This window comes from Callithrix jacchus, chromosome 7 (genome assembly GCF_049354715.1).
Source record: "Callithrix jacchus isolate 240 chromosome 7, calJac240_pri, whole genome shotgun sequence".
NCBI classification, from domain to species: domain Eukaryota; kingdom Metazoa; phylum Chordata; class Mammalia; order Primates; family Cebidae; genus Callithrix; species Callithrix jacchus.
In genome coordinates this window covers 110409052-110423497 of record NC_133508.1, presented here as the reverse complement: position 1 = coordinate 110423497, position 14446 = coordinate 110409052, and the positions used below count along the sequence as shown (strand labels likewise).

Below are 14446 nucleotides of genomic sequence, written 5' to 3'. Positions count from 1 at the left end.
AAGAAAGACAGAAAATGACAGTCTGAAGAAACAATAATAAACATATATATAACTATGTGGATATACTTTTTATGCAGATTATATATATTGACATTTAATCTTGAGAGCAGCCTTATCAGTTAGGTATTCTTGCAATTCTTATTTCATAGGTAATACATTAGCAGGGAGTTTTTTTTAATGTGTGTAAATCCCACAGGTAGTGAATGGTGGAGACAGAATTTGAATGCAGTTTCGTTCCAGAATCCATAGTTTGCAGCTACATTGTAATAGGAATCTCACAGAAAAGAAGATACTAGTAATCAGTAAACAAATAAAATGATGCTTAACCTCAATAACAATCAGAGAAATACAAATTGAGGTATGGGATACGAGATCATAACTTCCATCTAGGAAAATACAGTCTGACAATGTTAAATGTTTGCTAAATGTACAGCTTTGGAGATGATTACAATGACGAGGGATATAAAAATCTATACACTCACTACAGGAAAAGACTTGATATTATCTATTAAGTTCAATATGTGTGTATCTTTATGAATTCCAAAAATATTTTTGCATGATTTTAGATATATGTTTTAAAATATAAATGCACAGTAAAGCAAGATGACAATTAGGGATTTCTTTGGATTATTAATTCTCACTAATACCATGGATAAAATTCTATCTCATATAATGTGATAGATCCATCCCACCTTGCTTTGGACTGTAATACAACATGACTTCTTAGCAAACATGTTGTTCGTCCATTAAATTGAACCTAAGTATTCCAATATTTTAGTTACCATGATTGAGAATCTCTATCAGTATTAATGTAGAATGAATATCAATAAAGATGGATGTTTCTGATCTGAAGAATGTACCCTGGTGAAGTTAAAATGAGTGTTTTACCCACCGATGTGTTGATTACAGATTAAGCATAAAATATATATACATATATATAATCCTATATAAAGTGATATATACTAGGTTAATTTCCATTTTTTATTGTAGATATGGGGTTACATGATCAGGTTTACCATGGGTATATCGCACTGAGATAGTGAGTATAGTATCCAATAAGTTGTTTTTCAACCCATACTCCCTCCCTCCCTTCCTTTACAGAAATCTTTAGTGTCTATTGTTCCCATGTTTATGTCCATGTGTGCTCAATATTCAGCTCCCTCTTTTAAGTGAGAACAAATTGCATTTGGCTTTCTGTCCCTGCCTTACTTTGCTTAGGATCATGGCCTCTAGCTCGATTCATGTTGTTGCAGGTACATGGTTTCACTGTTTATTATGGCTGTGTATATATTCCATAGTGTGTATGATATACATTTTTTAATCTAATTCACCACTGATGGGTTGGTTACATGTCTTTGCTATTGTGAATAGCGTGACAATGACCATACAAGTGCATGTGTCATTTTGGTATAACGATCCATTTTCCTTTGTGTATTTACCCAGTAGTGGGATTGCTGGGCTGAATGGTAGCTCTGTTTTAAGATAGTTAAGACTTTTCCAAACTGCTTTCCACAGTGGCTGAACTAATTTACATTTTTGCCAATGTTATATAAGCATTCCTTTTTTTTTTTTGCAGCCTTACCCGCATTTGTTGTTTTTTGAGGTTTTAGTAATATCCATTCTGACTGGTATGTGGTTTTGCTTGGCTATCTCTGATGATCAGTGACGAGTGTTTTTTCTTACATTTGTTGCCTGCTTGTATGTCTTTTGAGAAGTGTCTGTTCCTATCCTTTGCCTGTTTTATAAAGACTTGTTTTTTTGTTGTTGTTGATTTAAGTTCCCCATCGATCTGAATGTTAGATTTTTGTTGGATGCATAGATTGTGAATATTTTCTTTCATTCTGTAGATTGTCTGTTTACTCTATTGATAGTCTTTTGCTGCGCTGAAGCCATTTAGTTTAAGTCCCACTTGTAATTTTGTTTTTTGTCGCACTTCCTTTTGGGGACATAGCCAAAATTATTTTCCAAGGCCAAAGTTGAGAAAGGTATTAACTAGTTTTTCTTCTATGATGTTTATGGTTTGAGGTCTTACATTTAAATCTTTAATCTAGCTCAAGTTAATTTTTGTATACAGTTAAAGGTGAGGGTCCAGTTACAGTCTTCTGCATATGGCTAGCCAGTTACTCCAGTGCTGCTTATTGAACAGAGAATTCTCTCCTCATTCCTTGTTTTTGTCAGCCTCATCAAAGACCAGATGGTTGTAAGTGCGTGGCTTTATTTCTGGGTTCACTGTTCTCTTCTATCGGTGACTATGTCTGTTTTTATGCCAGTACTATCCTGTTTTGGTTACTGCAGCTCTGTAGTATAATTTAAAGTCAGGTAATGTGATTCTTTCAGTTTTATTTTTTGATCAGGATGGCTTTTGCTATTCTGGAACATTTTTGGTTACATAGAAATTTTAGTACATTTTTTTCCATTTTTATGAAGTATGTCATTGGTATTTTGATAGGAATAGTGTTTCATCTATAGATTGCTTTGGGTAGTACATTTTCTAGACAGTTGGCAGAGCTAGCTGATGTTTTATTTTGAAAAAATAAAATGAATTGTTTTGTAGCTGGAGGCATGGGCAAAGGGGATACCCCAGACAGTGAGCTCTCCTCATGGGTGTGCTGAGGGTGAGGGCAGAGCCTCAGGTGGGTCTCCTGTTCCCTGTGCTCTCCTGCACAGCAACTTCCCTCTCAAGCTCTGGGGCAGCCACAGAAGAGGTAGGTGGAAAGAGGCTGCCCTGGCTGTTTATTTGGGCAGAACATCAGAGAACTTGCATATCAGCTTCCCATTGTGGGTCACGATCTTCTTCACAACCATGGCCCTGGAGGAGTTGGTACAGTTGAAGACGGTGGAGCCCACTCAAGACCCAAAGCTGAAGCCCAGGCCATAGCTGAGGCCTGGTCTTGTGAGGCCCCCATAGGCCGAGCTCAGCTCATCTGCATAGCCACCTGTGGTCTTCGTATGGGTACTCACATTCTGCATCCCAGACTCCAATTGGCTCTCCTCATCCTCCAGCAGCTTCCTGTAGATGGCGATCATGATGTCCTCCAGGGCCAGCTTGACATTCATCAACTCCGGGTACTTCACAGCTGCCACACTGTGTCCTGCTTGGGCAGCTACAGGGCGGCCTCCAGCTCAGACAGCTTTGGCATACTTAACAGCCAACTCCCAGCTCTGTTCAACATCTGCAATGGTGGACTCCAGGGAAGCTCTCTGGCCTTTCAGGACCTCTATCTCAGCCTGGAGCCAGCGGATGTTCCGGTTCATTAGGGAGATCTCACTTTGCATGCTGCAGGTCATCCTCATGCTTCCCAGCCTGTGTCTGCAGCTCTTCATATCTGATCTGCTACATACTCTCAGCCTCAGCCCTGCTGAGGTTGGCAATCTCCTTGTGCTGCTCCTTGACTTCAACAATGATGCTTTCCATGTCCAGGGAGCATCTGCTGTCCATGGACAGCACCACAGATGTGTGTGAGATCTGGGACTGCAGCTCATGGATATCCTTTTCATACAGCTGCCTGAGGAAGTTGATCTCGTCAGTCAGCCCTTCCAGGTGAGACTCCATCTCTACCTTGTTCATGTAAACTTCATCCACATCCTTCTTGATGAGGATAAATTGATTCTCTTATCTCTGTATGCTTACTGATCCTAGTTTGTTGAGGGTTTTATCATGAAGAGATGTTAGATTTTATCAAAATAAAAATCTTTTTTCTGTGTCTATTGAGATGATCATATGGCTTTTGCTTTTACTTTTGTTTATGTGATAAATCAAATTTATTGATTTGCCTATGATGAATCAGACTTGCATCCCAGGAATGAAATCTGCTTAATTCTGGGCTTAATTTTTATGGGCTGCTGGATTCAGTTTGCTAGTGTTTTGTTGAACATTTTTGCATCTATGTTTATAAGTGATATTGACCTGAAGTTTTTTTGTTTGTTTTTGTTGATGTATCTCTGCCAGATTTTAGTGTTAGGATGTTTCTGATTTATAGAATGAGTCAGGGAGAAGTATCCTCACTTTTATTGGAATGGGTTCAGTAGGACTGATACCAATTCTTCCTCAGATATCTGGTAGAACTTAGTTATGAATCCATCTGGTACTAGGCTTTTTTTTGGTTGGTAAGGTTTTAAATACTGATACAATTTCAGAACTTGTTATTGGTCTGTTCAGATTTTCATTTTCTTCCTGGTTCAATCTTGGGAGATCATGTTTCTAGGACTTTAACAATTTTCTGTAGATTTTCTAATTTGTGTGCATAGAGATGTTCATAATGATCTCAGAATCTTTTGTATTTCTGCGGGATCAGTTGTAATGTTATCTTTGTCATTTCTAATTGTGCTTATTTGGATTTTTTTTCTTTGTTAATCTAGGTAGTGGTCTATCAATCTTATTTATTCTTTCCCAAAACCAACTCTTGGTTTCATTGAACTTTTATATAGACTTTTTGCATCTCAGTTTCACTCAATTCTGTTCTGATTTTAGTTATTTCTTTTCTTTTTCTAGCTCCAGGGTCAGTTTATTCCTTTTTTTCCTAGTTCCCTGAGGTGTTAGATTGTTAATTTGAGATTAACAAGTTAGATTGTTAATTTGAGATTAACAAGTTAGATTGTTAATTTGAGATCTTTCTAATTTCTTGAAGAAGGTGTTTAGCACTATAAACTTTCCTCTTAACACTGCTTTGTCTACATCCCTAAGATGTTTGCATGTTCAGTTACTATTTTTATTAATTACAAAAAATTTTTAAATGTATGCCTTTAATGTTCACACAGAAATTATTCAGGAGCAAGTTGTTTAATTTATATGTATTTGAGTGGTTTTGAGAGATCTGCTTAATACTGATTTCTACTTTTATTTCCCTGTGGTTCGATAGTATGCTTGGTATGATTTTATTTTTTTGAATTTATTGAGATTTGTCTTATGATTGAGCATGTGGTTGATCTTAACATATGTTCTATGTGCAGATGAGACAAATGTTTATTTTGAGGTTTGGAGTGGAGTGTCCTGTAGATGTCTATTCGGTCTAATTGATCATGTATTGAGCTTAATTCCAGAGGTAAGTTTTCTGCCTTGGTGGTCTACATAATGCAGTTAATGGGTTGTTGAAATCTCCCACTATTATTGTGTAGTTTTCTCAGTCTTTTTATTAGGCCATGAGGAACTTGTTTTGTGAATCTGCATGCTCCAATGTTGGGTGCATGCATACTGAGGGTAGTTAAATCTTCTTGTTGGATTGTACATTTTATTGTTATGGGATGCCGTTCTTTGTCCTTAATTTTTATTGATTTAATGTCTGCTTTATCTGGTATAAGAATAGTGACTCTGCTCCTTTTTGCTTTCCATTTGCATGGTATATGTTTTTTCATCCTTTTGCTTGGAGCCTGTGGGTATTGTTACATTTGAGATGAATCTCTGGAAGACAGCAGATGATTAGATCTTGTTTTTGTTTGTGTGTTTTTATACAGTATGCCACTCTATAACTTTTAATTGAGGGCATTTAGCCCATTTACAATCAGTGTTACTATTAATATGTGAGATTTTTCTCCTATGTTCATGTTGTTAGCTAGTTTTTATGCAGACTTGGCTGTGTGATTATTTCATAGTGCCTGTGGGTTATGTCCTTAAGTGTGTTTTGTAGTAGCAGGTGTCATTTTTCAATTCCATTTTTAGCACTCTCTTAAGGACCTGTTGTAAGGCTGGTCTGGTCTAAACAAATTCTCTTAGCATTTGATGATCTGAGACAGATTTTATTTCTTCTTTACTTTCAAACTTATTTTGGCAGGATATAAAACATTTGCTGGCATTTCTTTTCTTTTAGGCATGCTGAAAATAGATCCCCAGTTTCTTCTGCCTTGTGAAGTTTCTGCTACAGGTCTGCTGCTAGTCTGATGGGATTCCCTGTGTAGTTACTTGTCCCTTCTCTCTTGCTGCCTTTAAGATTTTTCTTTTGCATTGACCTTGATGAAACTAATAACTTTGTGCTTTGTGGATGGTCGTGTTGTATAGTATCTAGCTGGGGTTTCCTGTGGTTTTTTGTTTGTTTGTTTGTTTGTTTGTTTGTTTGTTTGTTTGTTTGCATGTCAATCTCTCTAGCAAGATTAGGAAAATTTCTGTGGACTATACCCTCAAACGTATTTTCCAAGTTGTTATTTTCTTCCTTTTTCTTTCAAGAATGCCAATGAGCTATGAGTGATAGATTTGGTCTCTTCATATAATCCTGTATTTTTCAGAGGTTTTGTTCATTTAAAAAATACCATTTTTTCTATACTTTTGACTGAATGGCTTGAATCAAAGAGCAAGTCTTTATGCTCTGACATTCTTGCCTCCACTTGGTGTACTCTGCTGTTAATATTTCTGATTGCATTATGAAATTATTGTAGTGAATTTTTCAGATCTAGAAGTTTAGTTTGGTTCATTCTTAAAATGCCTATGCTGTCTTTTAGCTCTCGAAATATTTTACTTGGATTGGGTTTCCACTTTCTTCTGAATATTAAAGAGCTTCCTTGCTACCCAGATTCTGAATTACATGTCACTTCAGTTATTTCAGACTGGTTATGAACCATTGTTGGGAAGCTAGTGGACTCATTTGCAAGTATGGGGACACTACCAGAATTCTTACACAGATTCTTTCTCTTCTTAGACTGCTAGTGTTCTTTTAACTATGATGTAAGTTGAATATATTCAGTTAACTTTATATCTGGATAGGCTCTGGGCAGAGTCTTATTTTGTGGCTACACTCTTGCCTTAGGTTTCACAGTAGGGTATATTAGAAAAGTATTTTTGTTGTAGCTTGGGGGTTGATTCAGTAGATAGTGCTTAAGAGTAATTGCTTGCAATTAGGCTTTAACTCAGCTGGATGGCGTTTTTATATTTCCTGGTGTTTAGAACCCTACTCTGTGATGTGGTATGGAGAGAGGTGACCCTCTCAAGAGGATTATGCCTGGGCCTTGGGGGTGTTCCTGTATTTGTTTGTTTTTATGCTGCTGATAAAGACGTACCCAAGACTGGGTAATTTATAAAGAAAAAGAGATTTAATTCCATGTGACTGGGAGGACTCACCATCATGGCAGAAGGTGAAAGGCACACCTTACATCTCAGCAGGCAAAAGAGAATGAGAGGCAAGCAAAAGAGGAAACCACTTCTGAAACCATCAGATCTCGTAAGACATATTCATCACCACAAGAACAGTATGGGGGAAACTGCCCCTATGATTCAATTACCTTCCACTTCGTCCCTCCCACAACATGTGGGAATTATGGAAACTACAATTCATGATGAAATTTCGGTTGGGTCATAGCCATACCATATAGGCCCCCTTTGATCACTAGCACTACACCTGCATCTCTTTTGTTAGGTGGTCCAAGCCATGGGGTTCCTGTGGGTGGAAGCTGCAGCAGGGAGATAGACCATCCTTTTTCCAGGCCAGTCCTGTGGAGGGAGGCACTCTCTTCTCACATGGCTCCCCATGAGCCCATGTGAGTCACTCCTCTCAGTTCTCTGAGAGTGGGCTCCTCACCTGCTTGAGTGCTGCCCAGGATTCTCTGCTCAGCATTCCCAGGCTGCACACTCCTGCCCTGGGATGATCTCAGGTGTTTTGTCCCCTCTCCAACTTGGGGGCAGCTGGGGCAAGGATTGTGGTGGCAGCAATGGTAGAGGCTTGGCAGTTGCCTCTGGTGGCTCCACCCCAGAGAACTATAAAGCCATGGTCAAATGAAGTCATAAGCTAGGTTTCCTCTCTCTAAGAGCAGTGTCCACTAGCTGCAATTGCTTTCTTGATGAATCCCTATGTGCCTGTTTGGATGATCTACTAGAAGAATTAGTGTTTGCTTACTACTGTGTCTCTCTCTGTGAGAGCAGTGAATACCAGCTACTTCTAGTCAACCATCTTGGTGCTTCTCAAATAATATTTTTGAAAATAAAAGTATATGGATAATTTTGTCAAGAAGTGAAAAAAGAAAACATATATAAACATTGTTCAAAAACAGTAATCTTGAGATTATAAACATTCAAAATCAAAATTTCTGAAAATGTAATTTATGTTGAATTTAGGTTTCCAAGTTAAACAGAAACATTTGAGGTTACTTCTTTATGTCATTAGAAGAAACTCTATTTCCGTAAGAATTAAGTCTAATATGACTGGGAAAAAATTAAATTATGCCATATTACCCCCCAAAAAATATTGTGTGTGCTCTATGACTCGGTAATTCTATTTCTAACGTAACTTGAGAAATTCTTTCACTTGCATGCTAGCAAATCTGTATAAGAATATTTGTAGCATTATTGTTTGTATTAGTTAAAAACTGGTAACAACCAAAATATCAATCAATAGTATGAGTAAATGAAATATATTAAAACAATGGAATAGTATAGAACAATAAAAAAATGAGCGAATTCCATAAATTAATATATTTTCTCCCATTTTAAGATGAAGTATACTTCCATTAATATGCATTTAAAAATTAGGCTTCATTTAAAAGTACTATTTAGGAATACATATATTTTGCAAAACTGTGGTAAGAGAAGAAGCATGAAACTGACATCTACAAACTCTGGAAAGTATAGACCTTTTCAGGTAGGGAAGAGAATGTAATCAGAGTGGTACACTAAGAAGAATGATAAATGGTTATTTTTCTTTTATTTCATAAGCTTAGACATTTCCTAAGTAAAGAATATTTTTATTTCAAAAACATAATTAGATAGATTCTTTGGTATATATGTTATATTGCTGTTATATCTGTTAAACATAATATATAATACTCTTCAGTAAATGTGCTATATTTAGTAATTTTTAAAGGGAAGAAAAATATATTAAAATTTTTTTCTTATGAAGCTTTTATCACTAGCTGCAAGTTTGGAAGTTATTTAAATATCTTATGTACATTCCTTTTATTAATAAAAAATAAATGGAATGCACTAGACTTATTGAGTAATTCATTTAAAATTCATTTTTTGTTGTTACAAGTTTTATGGACTTTCTATATTCCAAGCAATATGCTACCTTAAAAGGTATGTAAAAATACAATCTATGGCCTTTGCCTTTGCCTGGAGCAGACATTCTAGCACAGTAGCTGATGATGGCTCCTAGTTCTAATTTTATTTTCAGATAACAGTCAGTTCAGTTCATTCCCCTCATCATGACAAATGAAAGAATTTGGCAGAGACTCTGAGCTGGATCTTTACCCTGGCAGACATTCAGAGAAAGTTAAGATGGATAGATAGAAGGACATGACATGTATGCAGAGGGAGTAAAAAGAAGAAAGGTTTCTGGTTTGACAACACTGACATAAGATAATAATCACACGTATGGGTAACAATAACATAATGATGCTTGGATCCATAAGTATCATATTCTATTTCAATGTATATACCAATTTCCAAAACTTTAATAGGAAATGCAAGCACACTGAGAATGTATAAAATGCTAATGCTAAGGTTGAGTTCACAGTTTATGATATTGCAGGAAAACAAAATCTATGTGTAATACTCATAATTGCATTTGGACTTGCAAGCTCTATATTGCTTCTGTTACAGAGGTAAAATGTTTTGAATCTTCATGGAGAACTTTACAATATATTCCCAAGTGATAAATTTTACTTTTCTATTCTAAATGTTGAAATAAAAAGTGTTTACCAAGTTTCTAAATCAAGTTTTTAAATTTTACACACGTTGATAATGTATGTATCAGAAACCTTCTAGCAGAATATAAAAATCAACCTAATTGAAACATAAATAGATGTGGATATTGCCAACATTTGTCTGAAAATTTACATGCCAACTTTTGGTAAACTGAACTTAATGATCCATTTTCAGAGTTTGAAAGTGTTGCTTTGCTCCATAGACATACAGATAAGCAACTTTACACTAAAAACTCTCTGTGTTTCTAAGCAGCCTTGGTTTAGGTTTGAAGAAAAGAAAACAGAGACACATACTCACACATAAAATATGAATTGTATTCTGAAATATTTAAGACACTGAAAATATTAAGTTTAGGTCAGACCTTTCTACTTTTTCCCCAAACCCAGTGCTCTAGGTATGCCTATAGATATGGAGCTGAAATTAACTAATATATTTTTCTTTAGTTTGGCCCCATAAGTGTCTACTCAGTTGACTTATGTCTGAGCTAATTGACAAGAGTGGCAATGTAAATGTTATGCAAATTAATCCCCTCTGGGACTCCTATATCTAAGTCCAGTTGATGCCTATGCAAACATAGCACTTTGTGATATTTCAAGTCATTTAATTTTGTGGTGTATGTAGACATTCAGGATTATTGACAGTGATACAGTGGCCTGCTATGCTATCTAACTATGACATTCTTTGCTTTAAACACATCACTGTGGCTGATAAGTTTGAAGCACCTGAAATGAAAGCAGATAATGTTGTGATGATAAAATTAAATCAAGGAAAATTTAAAGCTGTGCTAACAGAATTCACCAACACACACACACACACTCTCTCTCTCACACACACACGAAACACACACACACACACATACACACACACCCCAAGATATATAAAAATGTTCTCTGAAGGTATAACACAATCAGAAATTAAAATTCCCAGTGTCCATGACTGTTCAGATTCAAATGTTTATTTTTAAAATGTGACTATATTCAAGGTGTTTTATTCACATATTATATATTTTACCTCTCTGTGATTTAGCCTCTGCAATTACCTTAATGCAAATTTAGGACTCATCAATCTATTTCCGGAGAATGCTTTGAAGATGTCAATGTTTGCTTATTTTACTTCTCAGGCTGTTATTTGGGATGATTTTCACACGTTGCCATTTCACACTGGAAGGCATTTCGGAAAGATAATTTACAAGATGTCTCTCTCATTATGTATTAAATTTCATCTTTATTTTTTAAGGATTGATTCATATATAGTAAAATGAATCTATTTTAAGTATACTGTTTATTGAGTTTTGACCCACATATATTGTAATAACCTACCCTGGGCTATCGTAACTGACTCCATTTTAGCTATAAACTCCAACCTGGCTTTCCCCTCCCTACCACAGCCCCTTTGGGTGCATAACTGGGTCGTGCTGCACTTAGAAGCATTGAAGTGTCCTTTTCTTAACACTTGTAACCATTGTACTGCATCCTACTATCTCCCTGCTTCTATTGTAAGAAAAAAGTTTCCCTTTGAACATTGTATAGAAGGAGACTGATCACCCCTCTTCTTGGTAATTGTATGGAAACCACCTGTGCCCACAGCCCCTTCCTCTAACCTGCTTGTCTCCTTCTGTAAAATTTCACTTCAGCTAGGTACTCCCCTCCCCTACCTAAATCAAGGTATAATAAATAATCAGGCTTCTTCCTCGGGGCTGAGAAAATTTTGAGCGTTAGCTGTCTCTCGGTTGCTGGCTAATTACTAAAGGACTCTTAATTTGGAACTCAGAGCGTGGCATATTCCTTCTATCTCTCTCAGTTACAACAATATGCATAGCTGTGTAAATACCATCATAATAAAAAATATTCTATAATACAATAAAGATTCTTCATATCGCTTTGCAATCTCCCAATATATCCTTAGCCCTCTCAAACATTGACTTTCTTTCTGTCCGTATAAATTATTTTTGCCTATTCTAGAATTTCCTATAAATGGAACTATACATATTTTAATCTAGGGGCTCTTTCACATTGGCTTTATTTTTTCACTAAAAATGTTTCGAGATTCAACTTTGGTTTATTTATCAGTAGTTTGTTCAATCTAGTTAATTTTTTAATTTCAGCTAATGTATTTTTTATCCTTAGCAATTCCATTTTTATATCTTTCATTTATCTTGTTATTATGCTATTATTTTTCTTTACATTTTAAAGAATATATGTAATGGCACATTTAAAGTTCTTGATTTTTCATTCCATCATCTCTTTCATTTCTAAGACTTCCTACTAAATGTTTTTCCCCTAGTTATGAGAGGTATTTTTGTGCTTTTTCACACACTGATTAATTTTTGATTGTATGATTGACATTGTGATTATTGCATTCTTTGTATTCTGATTATGTCGTCTTTAAACAATGCTTTGTTTGATAGGCAGCAAACTTATTATTGAATCTGATTTTCCTTTTACAGCTTAATTTTAATCTTTGGGAACATCTAAGTAAGCTTTACTCCAGGGTTAGTGTAGCTGTACTACCAAGATGGGGTTACTCAACCTCAGTAATTTTCACATTGGACCTAAATATCTCTTTGTTGTGGGAAGCTGTACTGTGCATTGCATTTACTGATATTCAGTGACATCTCTATCTTCTATCCATGAGTTGCCAGTAGCATGCCCTATAATTGTGAAAACCAAAACTGTCTTTAACAACCCTAAAGGGCAATATTACCTCTAATTGAAAAATCTCTGTGCTCTGAGATTCGCAACAAATGCATCAAACATTGAATAAGGACTCTACTCTGACCAGTCAGAACTCAAATGTGTGAGCCCTCAAGATTTTTTATCTCTCAGTTTCCCAGTAGTTTGTCTTTCTTCTAGAAATGTTCCTTGCCAATCTTTGTGATATTCTACCTTATAAGTATGCAGTTTAATATTTGGCCAAAACACTTAAGAATATACATGTTTCTGGAGCTCTTTTTCTACATAGCTCATTTATCTCTCACCATCTGTTCCAAAAATCCCAGCCACATGAATCTCCCCAAACTCTAATCTCTTTTATCTCAACTCTGTGTGACTAGTATCCCATTCATGAGGTTCTCTGTTGACTGGAGGTGGAAAGCCAGAGATATCATAGAGTTAACCTCTCTTATTTTTCTTCTCTAAGGATCATAGCCCTATACTGCCTGTTGTACAATTTCTGAAAGAGTGGTTTTACACAGTTTGTTCCATTTTTCTCTTGTTTGTATTAGGAGAGCAAGTTCAGTTAGAGTTATCTTTTGATGGCCAGAGTAGAAACAGAGTAGCGAAAACTCTAGACTGCTGGGTAATGTTTGATCACACTTCTACCCTTATGAGTTGAGTTGAATCTTCACATATAGCCAAATGTGTTTGTTGCTAAGCATGTTTATGAAGCACATATTTGTAATGTAACATCAGATTTTAATTATATAAGGTATTATAAAAATTGCTCTTTATGAAATCCAAGTTAAATGTTTTTAAAGTTTAGATAAAACAAAATATTAACAACTAAAATAAATATTGTTGTTTCATTATAGGCAAAATGCTTCTCAAAGAATAGGAAAATGTGAAGAGACTAGTTGATTTTAATTGATGTTTCCTTAAAAGTAGCTTCTATAACAAATTAAAAGTTGTAATTAATGCAATTTTACTGTTTTTTATTCTATAAACACTAAGTAAAACTGCAGTTAGGTTTCTAAAAGAAAAGCTTTCTCCTATATTAAAATGTATAAAAAATAAACATGCATTTACAAACTATAATTAAAATCATGTTATTGTCACAGATAGGCAGAGTACAATGGCCAAACAGAACCCAGCAATTGTTCCCCCAACAGGAACTCCAAACTGTACAACTATCAACACAAGAAAGCATCTCCACAGGAAGCATAAATCAGGAACTTGGTTTTGACATCATGTCACTAAAAGAGGCACTTAAGAGGGTTGAAAAGACAGACTTAAATTGCCTACACCGTAACTCTCCATCTCCTGGCAGTATAGCATGGCTCATAATGAGAATTTGTGTGTGTGAGGTACAGCAAAGTACCTGTGGGACTTTGCATTGGAACGAAATGCTGCTCTGTCACAGTGGAAAATCACACCAGGCAGAATTCAGCCAGTGTCCATGGAGGGAGCATTAAGACCAGCTGTAGCCAGAGGGGCATTGTCTATCCCAATGGTCAGAACCTGAGTTCCCCCTAGCCCCACCAGCATGGGCTATAGTGCTCTGGGGCTTTAAATAAACTTTAAAGGCAGTGAGGCCACAGGGACTGCAATTTCTGAGTAAGTCTTAGTGCTGTGCTGAGCTCAGAGACAGTGAACTTGGAGTGCATGTGACCCAATGAAACACCTGGGAAGGCAAAGGAGTGCTTCCATCACCCCTCCACTAACCCAAGGCACTATAGCTCAGCTCTGGGAGAGACTCCTTCTTGTACTTGAGGAGAAGAGAGGGGAAAGTAAAGAGAACTTTGTTGTGTACCTTAGATACTCACTCAGCCACAGTAAAATAAAGCACCAAGCAGAGTCGTAAAGTCCCCATTCCAGGCCATAGCTCAAAGATGACATGTTTGGACCCACACTAGCCAGGAGGGAACCTGCTGCCCTGAAGGGAAGGACCTAGTTCTGGCAGAATTCATGACGTGCTGACTAAAGAGACCTTGGGCTTTGAATAAGCATCAGCAGTAGCCAGGCAGTAGTTACCATGGGACTTGGGAAAGATTCAATACTATACGGGCTTCAGGTATGACCCTGCACATTTCCAGCTATGGTATTCATGGCGAAACACTTTTTCTGCTTGTGTAAAGGAGAGGGAAGAGTAAAAAGAACTTTGTCTGCA

At 36.4% G+C, this 14446-nt stretch overlaps 1 pseudogene; it reads right to left on the bottom strand.

Annotated features, from left to right (window-relative positions):
• Positions 1–2733: 2733 nt before the first annotated feature.
• Positions 2734–3568, bottom strand: LOC144577107 (keratin, type II cytoskeletal 8 pseudogene; annotated as a pseudogene).
• Positions 3569–14446: the final 10878 nt, after the last annotated feature.